The following is a 21,122-nucleotide window of genomic DNA, read 5'->3' as shown; positions in this document are numbered from 1 at the left end:
TGGTATGAAAGACAATTAAATATTTGGGGGCCAATCCATGCAGGCTTTGATAAACTACCAACAACTATTTATACCTGACTCTAAACTCCATCTTGAGCCAATATAGTTGGATGTAGTACTGATACATGTTCATCCTTTGTTAATCTAAATGTTGTTCTGATGGAATTTTGTACCACCAGCAACGCATGCACAACAGTAGAGGGTACCCCTATCAAAACAATGTTACAATAATTGAGACTAGACATCACAACTATCTGGAGGTCATGTTTGTAATCACCCCAGGAAAGGTAGACGCACAGATTACACAGCAGCTGTAATTTAAAATACATCTTCTGAACAACTGTAGATACATGCTGTCTAAACGATAACTGCAAATCAAGAATCACTCCTAAGTAGTGTATTTCAGATGACACTTTGAACACTGAATCCAGCATCATGACTGAGGATATCTACCGTATTTTCTCGCATATAACGCGCGTGTTATACGTGGTTTTTACGTACCGCGCATACCCTTGCACGTTATACGCTTGAGCGCGTTGCACAAAAACTTTTTTACATAGTTCCCCCCCCCCGACGTCCGATTCACCCCCCCCCCGCAGGACCACTCGCACCCCCACCCCGAAGGACCGCTCGCACACACCCGCACCCCCACCCCGAAGGACCGCTCGCACGCACTCCCACCCGCACCTCCACCCTGAAGGACCGCTCGCACCCCCACAGCTTCCCGACCCCACCCATCATGTAGAAGCTCCTACCGGTGTCCTGCTGCTTCCTCTTGGCAGTCCCGACACCCGACACGATCGGGGCAAGAGGGAGCTCAAGCCCTCTTGCCCCAGCCAACCGCAGCACCCCCGACACGATCGGGGCAAGAGGGAGCTCGAGCCCTCTTGCCCCAGCCAACCGCGGCACCCCCGACACGATCGAGGCAAGAGGGTCAAGCCCTCTTGCCCCCCCGACTCCCCGACACGATCGGGGCAAAAGGGAGCCCAAGCCCTCTTGCCCCAGCCAACCGCGGCGCCCCAGCCAACCGCGGCACCCCCGACACGATCGGGGCAAGAGGGAGCTCAAGCCCTCTTGCCCCCCGACTCCCTGACACGATCGGGGCAAAAGGGAGTCCAAGCCCTCTTGCCCCACCGACTCCCCAACTCCCCGATAATATCGGGCCAGGAGGGAGCCCAAGTCCTCCTGGCCCTGGTGACCCCCCCCCCCCGCTAGTTGTTCGGGCCAGGAGGGAGCCCAAACCCTCCTGGCCACGGCGACCCCCTACCCCCACCCCGCACTACATTACGGGCAGGAGGGATCCCAGGCTCTCCTGCCCTCGACGCAAACCCCCGTCCCCCTAACGACCGCCCCCCCAAGAACCTCCGACCGACCCCCCAGCCGACCCGCGACCCCCCTGGCCGACTCCCACGACACCCCCCACCCCTTTCCCCGTATCTTTGTATAGTTGGCCGGACAGACGGGAGCCAAACCCGCCTGTCCGGCAGGCAGCCAACAACGGAATGAGGCCGGATTGGCCCATCCGTCCCAAAGCTCCGCCTACTGGTGGGGCCTAAGGCGCCTGGGCCAATCAGAATAGGCCCGGGAGCCTTAGGTCCCTCCTGGGGGCGGGGCCTTGGGCACATGGTTGGGTTGGGCCCATGTGCATCAGGTCCCGCCCCCAGGAGGGCCCAACCCGACCATGTGCCAAGGCCCCGCCCCCAGGAGTGACCTAAGGCTCCCGGGCCTATTCTGATTGGCCCAGGCGCCTTAGGCCCCACCAGTAGGCGGAGCTTTGGGACGGATGGGCCAATCCGGCCTCATTCCGTCGTTGGCTGCCTGCCGGACAGGCGGGTTTGGCTCCCGTCTGTCCGGCCAACTACACAAAGGTACGGGGAAGGGGGGTGGGGGTGTCGTGGGGGTCGGCCATGGGGGTCCCGGGTCGGCTGGGGGGGCGGTCGGAGGTTCTTGGGGGGGGCGGTCGTTGGGGGGAGGGGGGTTTGTGTCGAGGGCAGGAGGGCCTGGGATCCCTCCTGCCTCTAATGTAGTGCGGCGTGGGGGTAGGGGGTCGCCGTGGCCAGGAGGGTTTGGGCTCCCTCCTGGCCCGAACAACTAGCGGGGGGGGGAGTCGTCAGGGCCAGGAGGACTTGGGCTCCCTCCTGGCCCGATATTGTCGGGGAGTTGGGGAGTCGGCGGGGCAAGAGGGCTTGGGCTCCCTTTTGCCCCGATCGTGTCGGGGAGTCGGGGGGGGGCAAGAGGGCTTGAGCTCCCTCTTGCCCCGATCTTGTCGGGAGTGCCGCGGTTGGCTGGGGCAAGAGGGCTTGAGCTTCCTCTTGCCCCGATCGTGTCGGGGAGTCGGGACCGCCAAGAGGAAGCAGCAGGACACCGGTAGGAGCTTCTACATGATGGGGGGGTCGGGAGGCTGTGGGGGTGCGAGCGGGAGTGTGTGCGAGCGGTCCTTCGGGGTGGAGGTGCGGGTGCGTGCGAGCGGTCCTTCGGGGTGGGGGTGCGAGCGGTCCTGCGGGGGGGGTGAATCGGACGTCGGGGGGGCATCAGGCTTTCAGGGTGGGGACAGGACTTCAAGGGGGAGAGGAGAGTCGGGGCGGGCGAAAGGAGAGTCGGGTTGGCCAGAAGAGAGTCGGGGCGGGCGAAAGGAGAGTCGGGCAGCATGCGCGGTATAAGGGTGTGCGCGGTATATAAAAATTTCTGTACATACATTTGTGTTTTTCGCGTGCTATACCCGTGTGCGCGTTTTACACGGGTGCGCGTTATCTACGTGAAAATACGGTAATCTTGTTAAGGGTCTCTAGAAAGAAACAATGTTGTCTTATCAATATTCAGTCTTAACCTTAAATCCAGCCACCCTTTTATGCTCATCATAGTTTCATTCAGAAACTTGATCATCTTAGACATCGAGTCTTCAGTGGAGGAAACAAAAACCTGAATGTCACCTGCATAAACTCTATATGACACTGCTGGAGTATCTAACAGAGTCCAAAGTGGTCTAAGATACAAATTGAACAATATGGCTGACAAAGCTGACCCCTGTTGTAATTTTTTGTAACTATGATCGTGTCCCATTAACAATCACTTCTTATGTCCTATCTTGTAAAAACAATCTAAACCACCGCAGTACAGTTCCAGCCAAACCACACGCACTCAGTCTAGTTAAAAGAATCTCATGATCCGACGTATCAAACGCGGCAGATATGTCAAGACAGACTATTATATATGAACTTTCATGGTCAAAGCCTCTCCTGAGTTCATCTAGCAATGAAATCAACACTGTCTCAATGCTATGATTCTTCTGAAACGCATACTGGTGGCTATCCACAATGTCATTTTGTGTAATATGTTGTTCCAACTGTATATACACCAATTTCTCCACTATTTTTGTGAGCAAAGGCAATGCTGCCACAGGCCGGAAATTCTTTTTAATTCCTTTACTTTTATTGAATTTTAAACAATTTCACAAGAGTTCTCTTGTTCACGAAATACAGAAAGAAAATAAAACTAGGAAAACATTTATATCCATTAATGTAACCAAAATGAATTCTTGGACCACAAATCATGACGAAGATAATATAAATAAATGAGGAGCAAAATATCAAGAAACAATAATAAAAGAAAAGCTTAACAGCATATACTGTATATAGTCCCTTCCTTAAAAAATGACTATGATAAGATCTCATTAAACTTTCCCAGTTGCTATTTTCTTCATATCCAGGAATGCTCGGAGTTGTTCTAGCAAAGGGAAATGCCAACAGAAATGTTGCTCCAATAGCCAATGCCTAAGGTCTCATTGATAAGAACAACTTCCTCCTCTCCTGTGTGTTCCTTGAGACATCGGGAAAATCCACACCTTTTTTTCCCAGAAACAGTAGATTAGAGCTGCGAAGGAAACCAAGAGCGTAGCTCTCTATTTCTGATGATAATGTTTCCAATAATTCAGTGACATTTAAGGGATCTACTGTATTAAAGAGCTTCCTCTCCAGTAGAAGCATCTGGTTGTTTCTTAGTAGGTAGGTAATATATCTGATTCAAAGGAGGTATAAGTTCAGATGAGAATTTCAGAATTTCTACTAGATATTTTTTAAACATCTCATGAGGCGTCATTCCTAAAGATTTCAGAAAATTCAATAACCGCAAATTTAACCTTTTGTTGTAATTTTCTAACTGTTTAATCTTTCTATTCAAAAGCATTTTTTCCTTCCGCATCCCATTAGTCACATCTTGTAACTTCACCACTTTATCATTAACCTTTTTAAACTCTAGCAGAGGACAAAGATTTCCCCACCAGTTTGGTTAACTTCTGGGAAGATCATAGAAACATAGAATATGATGGCAGAAAAGGGCCCATCAAGTCTGCCCACTCTAATGACCCACCCCCCTGACTTTACTCCCTTAGAGATCCCACGTGAATGTCACATTTTCTCTTAAAATCTGACATGCTGTTGGCCTCAATCACCTGCAGAGGTAGACTATTCCAATGATCGACCACCCTTTCTGTGAAGAAGTATTTCCTGGAATCACCTCGAAATTTCCCTCCCCTGATTTTCAGCGGATGCCCTCTGGTGGTCGAAGGACCTATAGGACAGAAGATATCATCTTCCACCTCGATACGGCCCGTGACATATTTGAACGTCTCAATCATGTCCCCCCTCTCTCTTCGTTCCTCTAGTGAGTACAGCTGCAATTTATTTAGCCTTTCTTCATACGTGAGATCCCTGAGCCCTGAGACCATCCTGGTGGCCATTCGCTGAACCGACTCAATTCGCCGCACATCTTTTCGGTAGTGTGGCCTCCAGAATTGAACACAATACTCCAAATGAGGTCTCACCATGGATCTGTACAGTGGCATTATCACTTCAGGTCTCCTGCTGACAAAACCCCTACAGATACAACCCATCATTTGCCTTGCCTTGGAGGAAGCCTTTTCCACTTGATTGGCAGCCTTCATGTCATCACTAATGATCACCCCTAAATCACGTTCCGCTGTGGTCCTAGCCAAGGTCTCACCATATATACTGTTGAGTTCAGTCTCTCGAGAGTGTCCCATATGCTCTCAAGAGTGACCGCGACGGGTTTCTTCTTTCCTGGTCTGGTCAAAAGACCAGCTCCCAGGACTCTCTGCTCCCCTGTCAATTCAGAGGACTCAGCCCCTTCAAACAGGGTTTCCCCTGTCATTGTTTCTGAACAGGGACTGCCCAGCTGAGCCCCGGATGGAGCAGGGTGCGGTGGTGGAATAGTCTCCAGAAGTGAGAGGGAAACCCCTAACCTGAAGTCGCCGGCGCAGGCTGGAAATTCTTAATCTCCCCCACACCCATACTTTTATCCTTCACTAAGGATATCCCAAAAGTATCCCAGTCTCCAGGTACAAAATAAATGTGTCTAAAATATGTAAACTGCTTTGATTGTAACCACATAGAAAAAGCAGTTTATCAAGTCCCATTCCCTTCACTCTTTTCTTTCAAGTTTATGAACACTTATGCCAGCCATTCAAAAGTGCACCATGCAAAGCATCCATCTGATATATTCTGTAAACCGTGTCACTTAGTAACATGCACATGACATACCCATACTCTGCCCATGTGTATTACCCTGCCCCTTATTGTTGGGTGCTATATGATTTAGGTGTATTTTATAAAATATTAGGTGATTAACTGTCAATTATTGGTGGCAACATTGTAATAAGGGTTCTCTGGTTTCTTGGGTGGTTCATGCAAATGTTCTTTAAGCAAGTCCTCAATGAAACAGGTTTCTTAGATCAGTGTTTCTCTACTCGGTCCTGGAGTACCCCCTTGCCAGTCAAGTTTTCAGGATATCCACAATGAATATGCATAAACTTGATTTGCATAAACTTTCTCCATTATATGCAAATTTATTTCATGCATATTCATTGTGGATATCCTGAAGAGCTGACCAGCAAGGGAGTTGAGAAACACCATTTTACATAGTCTTTTTAGTTAACTCAAAAGTTCCTGAGGGCTCTTCAGAACTTCCCTTCAAGAAAATACTGATAAGAAACTCCAATTTACAAATCCACTTTCTGAGGAGCTCCGGAAAACCCACAAAATGGAGGGTTCAATCCATGGCCACAAAGTGAGTCAGTCCAGGTTTTCTCCCTTTAAAATCTCCCAAAGCTCCAGAGTCCAGGGTAACTTCCTTGTATCTTACGTCCTATATCAGGGGTGTCAAAGTCCCTCCTCGAGGGCCGCAATCCAGTCGGGTTTTCAGAATTTCTCCAATGAATATGCATGAGATCTATTTGCATGCACTGCTTTCATTGTATGCTAATAGAACTCATGCATATTCAGTATAAAGTTAATAGTTCACTTAGGCAGTGGTTGGAGCTACAGCCTCAGCACCCTGGGGTTGTGGGTTCAAACCCTGTGCTGCCCCTTGTGGCCCTGGGCAACTCACTCAATCCTCCATAGCCCCAGGTACGTTAGATAGATTGTGAGCCCACCGGGACAGATAGGGAAAATGCTTGAGTACCTGATTGTAAAACCACTTAGATAACCTTGATAGGCGGTATATAAAAACCCAATACACTTGGAAAAAAAACTTGAAAAGTTAATAATCAGAATTGCTGATAAATTGTTTTCCAGTTTTCACTTTTAAGAATCTGAGTGGCTGCAATTGGAATAGCATTTTGCTGTCACTTCAGTTCTAGGATAGACCACCAGGTGGCATAACATACATCAGGTTAACACAGCTAGAACTGTTCCAGCATTTCAGAGGCTTTCCCTACATTTTTCTAACCATTTTCAACGTTATGATAGCATATCCCTATTTATATTAATTTCTCCAATGAAGACAATGCACACTGAAGGGTTTTGAGTGTCAAGTTACTGCCATCATTTGTTAATTGGAAATACACATTAGGAAAATAGGTTTTGGAATCAAAATATTCATGTGTATTATACAAGGGGGTGCTGAAAAGATTTCAGCTCAGCCAAGAAGAGAATGAAGTGGAGCCATGAAACTTACAAGTTATTCAATATATTTGCCCCTAAATTCAACACACTTGTCACATCATGTCTAAAGTTTCTGTAACCCTTCCAAAAATACTCTCATGTCTGGTCACTGAAATACTTCTCCACTGCTGCAATCACCTCCAAATCGCTCAAAAGTTATCGCCCTTTCAAATTCTTTTTAAGATTTGGAAATAGAAAATGGTCAGATGGAGTGAGATCTAGTGAATAGGGTGGATGGTTTATGCCCTGAAACTCCATATGTGTCAAAACATCCATCATTTTGCCAGTCTTGTGAGCAGGTGCATAGTCTTGCAAAAAAGAGAACTTTCTGCAGCTTTCCTCCTTTTGTTTTTCAAGGCCTCCTTTAATCGGCACAGCAAGTTACAGTAGTATTCCGCATTAAGTGTTTGGCCGCTTGGAAGATAGTCATTCCAACACCTTCCTAATTCCAAAACACTCTGGCCTTGATCTTTCCTGCTAACTTTTGGGTCTTGAATTTCCTTGGCCTTAGAGAACCTTAGAGTGCCGCCATAGCATGGACTGTTGATTTATCTCAGGATCATAGTGTTGTAGCCATGTTTCATCAACAATAACTAGTCATTCCAAAAAGTTGGCACCAGCTCGGTGAAAATGCTGCAAAATAAACTTGGAAGTGTTCCCGCAACGTCGTTTCTCATCAGCATTCAAACTTGGGCAACCACTTGGCTGACAGCTTCTGTATACCCAGCTGCTCGTGGATTATACATCCATCACATTCCCTGGATATCTGTAGTGTCTCAGCAATTATTTTAGCTGATATTTGCTGATCTGCCAAAATCAGGTCACGGACATGGTCAACAATTTCAGGAGTTAACACCGTTTGAGGCCTCCCAGACCTTGCTGCATCTTCGGTCTCAAAATCTCCGCGCTGAAAGTTTTCACACCACTTCATCACTGTGGAGTATGATGGGTATTTGTCACTCAATGTTTGCATCATACATTCATGGATTTCCTCTGGAGTTTTCTTCTGCAGGACTAGGAATGTCATGATGGCTTGGAGTTCTACACTTGAAAATTCCACACTTTTCATTAACATGTTTCAATGAATGATCAGAAACAATGTCAAAACATAGCATTGCGATTCAGCAAACTGGCACTTTGCAAAAATAAAATAACACTCTTTTTAGCTACAGTGGCAGAATAATGCTCAGAATTTAGGAAGTTGGTTGGGCTGAGAAATTTTCAGCACCCCCCTCGTACTCATGATGTAAATGCATACCCTGCTTCACCCATATTCAAGTTCACTGTATTATAGAAATGAGAATAGTTTACTTTTTGAATTATATTTTTACTTATGGTAAGATGCTTTGTGTAATCCTTGAGGATTAGTTAATTGGTGTAAAAATTTAATCAAAAAGGTAGCACTGGAAGAGACAAAGGGCTATATTCACTAAGCAAACCGATCGTGTACCGATAGGTTTGTGACCACTTAACTATCAAATTTCCTTCCAGCCTGATTCACTTACCTCTCCTGCAATTGGCTTGGAATCCTTGCATGCAAATGAGGTGAAACGCATGCAAATTGGACAGCGACCCGATTCACTACACCAAATTTCCGATCCGACTGGGCTGGCCGATCACCTGAAGAAGCAACTGTTGGGGACCAGTTGAAAACGTCTTTCCGACTGGAAGCCCTGCTTTCTGCCCTGCAATCTCTCCTGCCTGCTAACCCCGAATGCTGCTCTGCTATCTCTGCTGCTCGCCCTCATGCCGCCCTGCTCTGCCTTGATCTTCCCCTGCCGCAACGCCGTTCTCCTGCCCTTCCCTGAAGCTCTCCTGCCCTTTCTCACCCAGCGAGCCCGTGGTTTATCTTTTTGTGAGGGCGGCAGCTGGCAAAAGCAGGACCAGCTTTTAGGAGCCACATGGGTTGGGGTCAGTGGAGGTGGTGGCGTTACTCCGAAGTCAAAAGTAAAAAAAAATATCGCTGCTCCTATGGTTTGCGCATGCGCGCGGATCGTGCATGCACGAGCCATGCAGGCAGATGGGTGCGTTCCTCTGATTGCCCTCATCTGCATGTTTAAGTTTACTGAATCAGTCGGACCTGTCAGGATCAGGACCCGATTGGGCCCGATCGGGCAGGTTAGTGAATCCAGCCCAGAGTCTTTTATTCAATAACATTTTTCCCCAATCTGGACTAGGTTTATGACAGATTTTTTTTCCCTATATTTATTGTGGGAGTAATTTTTCTAAAGTCATTTTTGCTTCTAGGTGGCCTCTTAGAAAATACTGACCAGTATAAAAGTAAGCATGATGAGAACTCTGGTGGTAAGGACGTATAAAAGTAGAGCATGGTGCATGTATATTTTCTGTTGGCATGGTTTCTTATTTATTTTATCATATAAACCTTACTGAAAGTAGACTTAGAGAGGGAAGGAAGGTTTTGATACAAATCTAGAGCTTGCCTTATTCCACTGCAGCTCATTGTGATTCTGTGCAAGTCACGTAACACTTCATTGCCCCAGGTACAAAATAAGTACCCGTCTTAAAATATGTAAACCACTTTGTGCAAGCCACACAGAAAAAGTAGTATATAAGTCCCATCCTCTTTACCCTTTGATTTATTTAGTGCTTTATCTTGTAATCTTGATGCTGAACCAATGTCACTTTGGTTTCCACTTTTTTTCATGTTCCAATATGTACTTTGTTTTGAAATTGTAGAGTAGAAGCTTTTGGATCAAGATTTCAACAAAGATAATGCCAGTGAAAGTTTTGGATTCCTGACTGGAGCCTGCAAGCTCCTTTGAGAGTTAGTTATAAAGCATCCGCAACCCTGTGTTACTGCGGTAATGACTGACTAAAAACCATATGACTTTACATGTGCTCAATATATATCTTACACAGTGTAGAGCAGCGACTGGAAATGAGATAATAGAACTAGCATGCTTTTTCCATCCTTTTAAATTATATTCTGAATTCTAGAAATAAAGCCCAACCATTCTTTGAAGTCCTTCAAGTATAGCACAGAGTTCAATCTCCCCTAATTACAGCTGAATCCTTCAAAATCTTGGCCTTTTGAAGAAAATGAGCTAAATTGCACAAGGGGAATTTTGAAAAAGTACTGGAAAATATCGAAGAAAGAAGGTTAGCTAGAGCTGGAAGTCTTAACATTGCCAAGTTAATTCTGAAGCAGGCCTAATGGAATTATTTACCACAGGAGATTCATGAAAAATAATGACTATGGGCTCCTTTTACAAAGGCGCGCTAGCGCCTCTTGAGCAGGCGGTATTTAATCCGGTGCGTGCGCTAAAAATGCTAGCGCACCTTTGTAAAAGGAGCCCTATTTGTAACACAAAGAACAAAAAAGGAAAAATTGGTCAAATGTCTTAATTGTCTTAGACTTCATTGGAGAGATTCTGTTTTAAACTATAGGCAACTGACCGCTGCTGCCGGGGTGGGGGGGTGGGAGGGTGGGTGGGGGGGTTTGGAGGGTGGGGATTGGATTTATGGTATGTTCTGAAAATGTTTTGCTATGAGCTTTGTTATTCTTGTGTTATTTAATAATAAAAATGATTCAACATAAACTATAGGCAACTGAAACGATGTTTTATTTCCTTGTAGCCCTCCGAGCCAAAAGAACAGGAAAAATTGGATTCCTTATTACCCCAACCAGAGCAGTCCAGACACATAGGTTCCTAGCCACTATGCCTCCTCTTGAGCTGGCGGTAGTTTTTCGACTATCGCGGGGGTTAGCGCGTGATTAAAAATTCACGTGCGATAAAGCCGCTAATGCGGCTTCATAAAAGGAGCCCATAGGTTTACACTCTCTTAGCAGCAGATGGTGACTGTGATCCCTAAACACTGTGCAGTCCAAACAAGCCAGTATTTTTCAAGCAGATGGTAGGTGAGACATCTATGAAGTCTGAATCTGGTCGGAATTAGGTCAGCGAACACAGGGTCCAACTGGAAACGTAAAAAAAAAAATTTTTAAAACAACTCAATTAGGGATTTAAAAATTAAAACAAGAAGTGAGAGCCAGAACCATCTGGACCACTCTGTACAGCTAAACAAGTAGAGAAGGCCTCATCCAAAGCAAGGCAAATGATGGGATGTATCAATAGAAGCTTCGTCAGCCGCAAACCTGAAGTCATAATGCCACTGTACAGAACCATGGTGAGACCTCATCTGGAATACTGTGTGCAATTCTGGAGGCCACATTACCGTAAAGACGTGCTTAGAGTAGAGTCTGTTCAGCGGATGGCCACTAGGATGATCTCTGGGCTCAAGGGTCTCTCGTATGAAGAAAGACTAAACAAATTGCAGCTCTACACTCTAGAGCAGTGTTTTTCAACCGCTGTTCCGCGGCACACTAGTGTGCCGTGAGATGTTGCCTGGTGTGCCGCAGGGCCGCCATCAGGGCAGTACTACCAGTCCTGCATTCAGGGGCCCAGAGCTGACAGGGGGCCCGAGGCAGGGGCGCCAGTAGCTCGCCAAGGCAAAGTGAGTCGATCACCCAGGACTCACTTTGTCTTGGCGATCTAATCTATCGAGCCGATAAGTCTTCTTCTCCCCGACGTCAATTCTGCAGTCGGAGAGGAAGTTCGGGCCAGCCAATCGCTGCCTGGCTGGGCGGAACTTCCTCTCCGATTGCAGAATTGACGTCAGGGAGAGCATGCGTCGGCGTCGGCTTTGGGGCCTGTTATCCATTGGTGGGTCCTGTTCCCCGATGGCAGCAGCAGTGGCAGTGGCTTGGGGAACGGCAGGGAGAAAGAAAGAAAGGGGGCAGGCAGGGAAACAGAAGGAAAGAAGAGAAACAGAAAAAAAGAAAGAAAGGTCAGGGAGAGAGGAAGAAAAAGTTGGGGGAGGGAATGAGGTGTGGAGGAGAGAAAGCATACAGGCTGATAGAAGGGAAGAAAGATTGGATGCACAGTCAGAAGAAGAAAGTGCAACCAGAAATCACCAGACAAGGTAGGAAAAATGATTTTATTTTAAATTTAGCAAAGTGGAGGCAGTATTACCACAGTTTTCAAAGGAATTTGCCCAAATAACTTAATAGTTAACTGGGTAAATTCCCAGAGATGAAAACTTCCCTTCACTCCCCTATGCACAGTTCTGAATTTATATCTGCTGTCTATATTTTACAATATGGTCACCTTTTACTAAACCGCAATAGTGGTTTTTAGCGCAGGGAGCCTATGAGCGTCAAGAGCAGCGCTGGGCATTCGCAGCTCCCTGCGCTAAAAACTGCTATTGTGGTTTAATAAAAAGGATGGAGGGTATATTTGTCTATTTTTGTATGCTATAAAAACCAAATACAGAGAGAGACTGAGAGCTGTTGACGAAGAGCTACGTGTGTGTCTTTCTTCGATTCCAGTCAGAATATCAGCTTTGTGTTCAGCCAAACAGGCCCAGGTTTCGCACTGAATAAAGTATTTTATAATTTTTCACCATTCTGTTTACTTAATATTTCATAATAAAGTAATTATAAAATGCTTTCTTTGTGTTTATTTGATTCCTTTTTTTTTTTTTCAGTTCAATAAATTTTTATTCAGTATTTAAAAAAAAAAAAATACAAGGAGCAATTCAAATACATAAAAGTAGTATAACATTTTGCATTAATATACAGTTATTTATAAAGGCCCATATTATTAAGAAAAGCTCAGAGTATTGGATTTGTTTGTGGTGATGTATGACAATAGAAAGTGAAATAGGACAAAGTAAAAATTGAAAGAGAGAGGAAAAAAGAAGAGAGAAAGAAAAGAAAAAAAAAAAAAAAAATTTTAAAGAGAGGAGAAGACAGGAGTGTCTACATAGTAGAATGTACATATGAATCTAAAAATTACCAGGGTGATTTTTTGTTTTTCCAATTCATGGATTTACGGAGTGAAATTTTATTTTCATATGCATATGATTCAAATCTGTGGTACATACATAGAGAGTTCCACCAAAAAGTATAATCTAATAACGAAGATGATTTCCAATTTTTCAGAATATGCATGAGAGCAGTCACAAACATGGTATCAATGAGTTTATTTGATTCCTATTCAAGAGAATTACTTTATATATAGTCAATATAGGCACAGAGTTAAATTTTTTAACATTTTCTAATGGTGGTGTGCCTCGTGATTTTTTTCATGAAACAAGTGTGCCTTTGCCCAAAAAAGGTTGAAAAACACTGCTCTAGATGAACGCAGGGAAAGGGGCGACATGATTGAGACATTTAAATACATCACAGGACGTGTTGAAGGGGAAGACGACTTCTTCTTTCTCAAAGGACCCTCGGTCACAAGGGGACATCCGCTCAAACTCAGAGGAGGGAAATTTAATGGTGACACCAGGAAGTATTTCTTCACAGAAAGAGTAATAGACCACTGGAACAAGCTTCCAGTGCAGGTGATCAAGGCCACCAGCGTGCTTGACTTTAAGAATAAATGGGACATCCACGTGGGATCCTTACGAGGGTCGAGATAAGGAACTAGGACATTAGCACTCAGACTTAATGGGGGGGGGGGCAGTAGAGTGGGCAGACTTGATGGGCTATAGCCCTTTTCTGCCGTCATCTTTCTATGTTTCTAACCAAAATGGGTACAAGTCCCTCCATCTCAGTATTGGGAGTTTAACACATTTCCTTCTGTCCAGCTCCCCTTCTCCTTGGACAAAGGGAAACGGAATGCCAGCAAGAAAGTTAAGAAAAAAAAAGAGAGATATAAGTACCAGTAACACCAAGACAGGTTAGCATTTGAATGGAGAGAAGGTCTTGTTACCACTGAGATTGATAAGTGGGGTCTTCAAGAGCATCTGAGCAGCAACATGGCACAGGACAAGGATGGCCAGCACTATATATTCTGCACCACCTGCCACTTCAGTGTGGGAGCTGGAGACATGCTGTTGTGAGGAAGAGTGGTGGTCAGAGAGAAATGATGTTCTAGTGAGCTGATTTGCAGCCTCAGGGCATAAGCAACCCCCAGCTCTTGCACCAAAAGAGACTGTGATTTTGGAGGACAATTGCCATTTTGTCAGGATCAGCAGCAGAAGTTACTCAGATGGACCCTAGTGTGAAGCCAAGTGCAAGGCCATAACAACAAATTGATGAAGGCAGCAAGAGATCAGGTGGGCATGAGCTTTAGCCTGAATTTGTGACACTAATATGCAGGGGCTCCAATAAATACACCTAGCTCAAGAGTTCTAATTGAAGGAGAGTCTATTGGTATCTTAAAGGCCCTGGCTTGCATAGGAAGAAGATACAGGGTTCCTAGATTGGGCAACTAAATCCTTGGAGGAGCCTTTGGGAATCCAGATAGAATTCATAGAGGAGCTCCGTGAGGAGAGAGAAGCGCCCTCCAGGCAAGGACACTAGAGTGGTTTGCAAGTGGTTTGCATATTTTGTAGGGATGAGTTACTATCCTTAATATCTAAAGTGCTCTCATTACCAAAGATCTTGGGTGAGTATGCTGCGGATGTCACAAACAGTGGATCCTTTAATTGAGGGGATCAAGAAGACAGCCTAAAGGCCTTTCCTATTCACAGAGTGATCAAAGATATAATAGTGTCAAATGCAGGTCTGAAAATGGGAAGGTCCGTGGACAGGCTCTATCTGGAATTTAATGAGGAAGAGAAATTGTGCCTCTCAAGGTGGATAACCTGGTGTCAGTGGTGACCAAGAAAACAACTATTCTGGTGTATGGGACCATAACACTCAAGGATCCACAGGTTTGACAGATAAAGGCACTTTAGGAAACAGTCATTTGAGGTGTCTGCTTTGGCCTTACAAATGTTGGCCCCAGACCTGGTACTGTGGACCATGGCTCATATCCACCCATTGCAGAAGTCCTCCTTGTCTTGTTGGTCAGCCTAGATAGGATCTGTGTGTAGTTTTGCCTCTTCAGGGATTAGTGTGACACTTGGTGGTTGCAGAGAACTAACCTATTGTGTGGAGTGGATTCTAATCATTATGGATGTAAGTCTGAGCAGTTAGTACATGGTCAATGGTTCACTGAGAAGGTGAAGTGGCCCATCCACTGTCTGGAGGTGAGAACCATCATCTGGTGCTACAGGAGTTTCTTCCAGTGGTGCAAAGCAAAATGGTTTTAGATTTTGTCTGAGAATACAATGATGACATTGTAGTTTCAAGTTTCAAGTTTATTAGGTTGCTTGTTGAATCGCTTAATCAAACTTCTAAGCGATGTACAATAAAATATAAATGAAGGGAAACAAAAACATTACATACAATTTCTCAATTATAACGTAAAAAAAAAAAGGGTAAAAAGGGAAAGAACTCCATTTTTTATAGTAAAGAAAGAACATAAAGGGAAAACACATAAGGAAGTTAAAATTGGCTGAAAAATAATTTACTAAAATAACACTGTATAAAAAATTTTACTTAATTTGCAAATGCATCCTTGAACAAAAAGGTTTTTAATTCGCATTTAAATTTCCCGAACACTTTCTCCTCCCGTAAAAACATAGGAAGCGCATTCCAGATCTGGGGGGCTGTACATGAAAAAATATATTGTCTTCTTGTGCCTATTACTTTCAAAGTAGGAATTGATAAGAGATTCCGTTCACTAGATCTTAAAGTTCTTTTAACAGAATATGGGATAAGTAGTCTGAATAAAAATGCTGGAGTTTTATTTTCTAATGTTTTAAAGATAATAGTACATAATTTGTGTGTAATTCTGTGTATGACAGGAAGCCAATGAGCCTTTTTAAGGAGTGGTGTCACATGGTCGAATTTTTTAGATTTTGTTATTAATTTAATGGAAGCATTTTGAATAATTTGTAAACGTTTAATTTCTTGTAACGTAATTCCTGTAAATAATGAGTTGCAATAATCGATTTTAGACATCACCAGAGAGTGAATAAGAATATTAAGTGCTCTAGGACAGAGGAATTTAGAAATGGATCGAATTTTCCGCAATCTATAGAAGGTGGTTTTAACAATACTACTAATATGATCATGATAATTTAGTTTGTTATCAAAAATTACTCCTAGAATTTTAGTATTTTTAACTAATTGAAGAGGAATATTTTGAATCATAATAGGAGTAACTAAGGAAAAGTTTTCCTTCCAAGGAAACAGCATGATGTTAGTTTTTTTAATATTGAGAGCCAACCTGTTTTTGTCCAGCCAATGATGAATTTGTTCCAGTTTCTCATTAATTGTCAGAATTTCATTTATATTGTTATTATTGAGGGGGTACAATAATTGGATATCATCAGCATAGGCAAAAACATGAAATCCTATAGATTGACATAATGTCAACAGAGGTGCCAAAAATATATTAAAAAGTAAAGGTGAAAGGATTGATCCTTGAGGAACCCCATATGATATTTGTGAAATTGAGGAAGAAGAATCATTAAAGATTACTGTAGATGTGCGATTACTGAAGTAAGATGCAAACCAAGCTAGAACATCATCTGTAACCCCAATAGATTGAAGTCTAGCAAGGAGTAAACCGTGATCAATCGTATCAAACGCTGCTGAGAGATCCAGAGAAGTTAAAAGCACCGATTGATGATGATCCAAGAAATATTGAATTGAAGTTGTCATACCAATTAGTGAATGTTCTGTACTATGGTGTTGTCTAAAACCGGTTTGATTAGGATGTAACACGTTTGTTTGCTCTACAAACTCTGAAATTTGTTTAAAGACGATTTTTTCTGTTAACTTTGCTAAAAATGGAATGTTGGATATTGGTCTAAAATTAGACAAATCATCATGATTAGCATTTTTATCTTTAAGAATAGGTCGAATAAAGGATTTTTTCCAATCTAGTGGAACTGTTTGTTGTTTTAGACTTTCTGTTACTAATACATGAATCCAAGGTCCAAAGATGTCAAAGTATTTTTTAAGAAGAAATGGTGGTATTGGATCTGCTTTTGAGCTTCTGATATTCAGAGTTTGAAGAGTAATTTCAATCTCCTTAAGGCTCGGTATTTTAAATTTGGAACATTTTGAAAATAATACATCTTGGTCAATCTGATCTAATTCAATTTTAACATTAGCATTATTAAAGGTTTTCCTTATGTTTGAAATTTTTTCATTAAAATAGTCAGAGAGTTCTTGGGCAGAGGGAATTTTACTATTTAACTCAAATTGTTTTTTATTATTTGGTGTGATATTATTGAGAATAGAATATAAAAAAGAAGGGTTTTTAGCTTTAAATATTTTCTCAGAATAATATTTCATTTTTGTTTGATTTATTTTCGCTTTATAGAATTCTGAATGTTCTCTGAAAAAGGTAAGATTGGTTTGAGTTTTATTATTCCTCCATCTTCGTTCAAGGGTTCTCAATTGTCTTTTGAGAAGTGAAAGTTCTGCATTGAACCATGGATTACAAACTTTACGGGCGGAGATGGTTTTAGTTTGAATCGGAATCAAATTATCTAATGTGGTTTGAATTGCCATATTCCATTTGTTGTTTAGATCATCTATAGTGCTAGAGGAAGCTTCGGAAAAGTCAAAATCCCATGCAGCTTGTAGAGATTCGGAAGAAAGATCCTTGAAATCTCTATAACTAATTGTTTGGCGTTTAATTTTATGGTCAATGCTATGGCTATTGTATGTTAGAGAGATCAGATAGTGGTCAGACCATGGAACTGGAAGGCAATGATTGAATGTAAAATTATTCCTTTCTGAGAGAGGAACTAATACCGAGTCTATAGAATGACCTGCTTGGTGAGTTGCCTGGTTTATTAAAGAACATAAATCTAATTGTTTGATATAAGAGAGGATGGTATTGGAGAAGTTATCATCAGGGTGGCACTCATGAATCAGTATATAGGGTGCATATTGATGATGTTATGATGATGTCAGAGTAGTGCGACCCAAAATGGCCAATTTCTCTGCTGAACAGCAAACATGAGTGTTCTCTCTGGTACTCTTTTCCTGATAGTTGGGAATGGGGTGTATTGTGCAACAGATTAATCACACTTCATTTGCTGTATTCATAACCTAGAGCAGGGGTGCCCACACTTTTTGGGCTTGTGAGCTACTTTTAAAATGACCAAGTCAAAATGATCTACCAACAATAAAATTTTAAAAAAACACAAAGCACACTGTATGCATAGAAAATGTTAATCATCATTCCTATTCCAGGGTTTTTCAAAGAGGTCAAAGCAGATGACTCTATGCACTGTCACCTCACTAACAACCATACAAAAACAGAAAAATACCCCCCTCCCTTTTTACTAAACCACAATAGCAGTTTTTAGCGCTGCTCTCGACGCTCATAGGCTCCCTGCGCTAAAAACCTCTATTGCGGTTTATTAAAGGGGACCACAGTGTAAAATATAGACAGCAGATATAAATTCAGATACATTTTGATCACTAAATTTAAAATAAAATCATTTTTCCTACCTTGTCTGGTGATTTCATGAGTCTCTGGTTGCACTTTCTTCTTCTGACTGTGCATCCAATCTTTCTTCCCTTCTTTTAGCCTGTATGCTTCCTCTCCTCCTGACCTCATTCCCCCCCCCCCAACGTTTTCTTCCTCTCCCTGCCCTCTCTTTCTTTCTCTCTTCATGCCCCCTTTCTTTTTTTCTGTTTCTCTTCTTTCCTTCTGTCTCCCTGCCTGCCCTCTTTCTCCCTCCCAAGCCATTGCCACTGCCGCTGCCATCGGATAACAGGCCCCCAAAGCCGCCCACCGCCGGCCAAGCTCTTCCTGCTTCGGGCCCACCAGCATTCCTCTCTCTGACGTCAATTCTGCTGTTGGAGAGGAAGTTCCGCTGGCCAGAACTTCCTCTCCGATGGCAGAATTGACGTCGGGGAGAGGAAGGCTGATTGGCCCAAGATCGACCTATTGGGAGAAATGCTGCCGGGTCCTGCCTTTGAGGAAACAGAAAATAGGCAGGACCTGGCAGCAAGAAGAGCAAATCACAAGCTTCACTGACCTGTCTCCCGCTTTAGCCCACGAACGGGGCTCTAACATGTGCGTGCCGGCTTCCCTTCTTTCCCCCCCCCCCCCCCCCTGACATAACATCTGGTTTCAGAGGGAAGAGAAGGGAAGCCGGTACAAGCACACGTTAGCCCCCGGAACATAAGTTCTCCAAGCCGTTTTTTTTTTTTTAATGTTGAGCAGCGGCGGCAGCAGCAGAATTCAGGAGCGGGCCAGTCAGGAGGGGAAAATAGAGAAGGGAAGAAGGGAACCCGCTCTGCAATCGACTGGGGTCGCCTGAGCGAGCAACCTGTCGATCGCGATCGACGTATTGGGCACCCTTGACCTAGAGCCACAGATGAGGTCTCCATCTACAATCCAAGATGTACTCTAGGGGACAGACCAGTAGAAAAACCTGCAGGTATGTAAAACTCCTCATAAATAATTTAAATTTTAAAAAACCTGTGCTAAACGTATATTTATATCTAGGAATGCTGAATTAATAGAGAATCACAGAATTTATGGCCTTAAACAAGATATTTTGAGGGGGAAAGATAAAATATAGCATTATAGTGAATCATGTTGATAGGCACCTATATAAATGCCCAAAAATTAGGCCAGCTTTAGGCACATTAAAAAGTTAGGTGGCACGCCTAAGAGCACCGATTCTATAAGAAGGCGCCTAAAATTAAGCCACGCTGCTACCTGACTTGGATAGCGCCTAATGTTTCAAATGGCCGTCTAGTTTTTGGGAGGTGCCGTTTTACAGAATCGATATTTCTTGATGGGCACCTAATTTTCAATTACTGCCAATTAAAGAGCTTAATTAGGCTTGTTATTCAATATAGATATCTGCTTATCTCGTTAGACACCTCCAAATCAGGTGCCTATGTTTAGGTGCTGTTTACAGAATTTGGGCCGATATTAATGTCTGTCTGTTGTTATAAGATAGTACTATTATATGCAAACAGGAAAAAGATACAGTGAGTCTTACATGACGTGGAAGACCTCAGAAGAGCTGCTGTAGATCATGCGATTCTTGAGTTTGTGACTGAAGGATTGAGAACTACTACTGTAGGTGTGAATTTTATTGAAAATTTAAGAAAAGAGCCTGTTTGATTTTTTTTTTCTATGCGCCCTCTAATGATAAAGAAAAGCATTAAAAAGAGGCCATCTCTATTTGCCCGTCAGTGTGTAAGTCTGCCAGCACAGTAAAAGAAACAACATCGAGGTGCATGTGAACGCAGGGCAGGATTAACCAATAGGCCCAGTAGGCACGTGCCTAGAGCCCAAAATGGTCAGGGGAGCCCGATGAAGGAGGGCATCAACATGGTTTTTTCCAAATGACGATGGGCCCCTCCAGCATCGATCGGCAACACGCCCCCCCCCCCCTCATCGACGGAAAGTAAGACAAGCAAGCAACGCGGGTAAGAAAGGCAATGGGAACTGTAACTGTGCTGCTTGCCCAAAGTTTCCCTCTGACGCAGCTTCCTGTTTCCGCCTGGGCGCATGGTCAGGTGGGGCGAGGCAGGGGGGCCCAGTGTATTTGTGTGCCTAGGGGCCCTCGACGAATTAATCCTGCCCTGGGTGGACGTGCTTAGGCATGGAACAGGCAGAAGAACAGATTGAAAGGTAAAAGTATTTCCAGCTACACTGAATTATACAGTATTACAGCATTTGCAAAGAATGCATTAGGGACTTCTCTTTATAAAGGAGCAGAGCTATCCAAAATTGTGCTCGAAGTACAGAGTCTTCCAGAGAAGTCCTGGACAATGTACACATGATTATTACTCCAGAGTTGCTGCAACTGTTAGTCAAAACCTCTCTGAGGCTTTAATTTTGATATTGATACATTTCTGTTGTTGGGAGAAATTATTCCTCTCTGATTATGATGTTTATATCTTCAAATCTCAATATCAAAAAAAAAAAAAAAAGAGTGGAAAAATATTACTTGCAGAAAAGGAGATGTAGCCACTGATGGTCCTTTTTCTATTGACAGTTTTCAAATTGAATGTATGCACAGAGTTTCACTTGGATGGATAATACCTCCACCCCCCAACCCCCACACACTGTTAGATCACTGTTTTAATCTATTATGAAGATCTTTCAAGGGAGATATACCCCCTCTTCTATGAAACCACGCTAGCAGTTTTTAGCACAGAGAGCTGTGCTGCTCCTGACGCTCAAGTTCCTATGAGCGTCGAGAGCAGCGCGGGCAATTCAGCGCGGCTCCCCATGCTAGAAACTGCTAGTGCAGTTTCATAGAAGAGGAGGATAGAAAGAGTGGAAAGAAATGGCAGTCCTCACATGG

This window comes from Geotrypetes seraphini, chromosome 12 (assembly GCF_902459505.1).
Source record: "Geotrypetes seraphini chromosome 12, aGeoSer1.1, whole genome shotgun sequence".
Classification (NCBI taxonomy): domain Eukaryota; kingdom Metazoa; phylum Chordata; class Amphibia; order Gymnophiona; family Dermophiidae; genus Geotrypetes; species Geotrypetes seraphini.
This window is presented reverse-complemented; position numbering follows the sequence as displayed.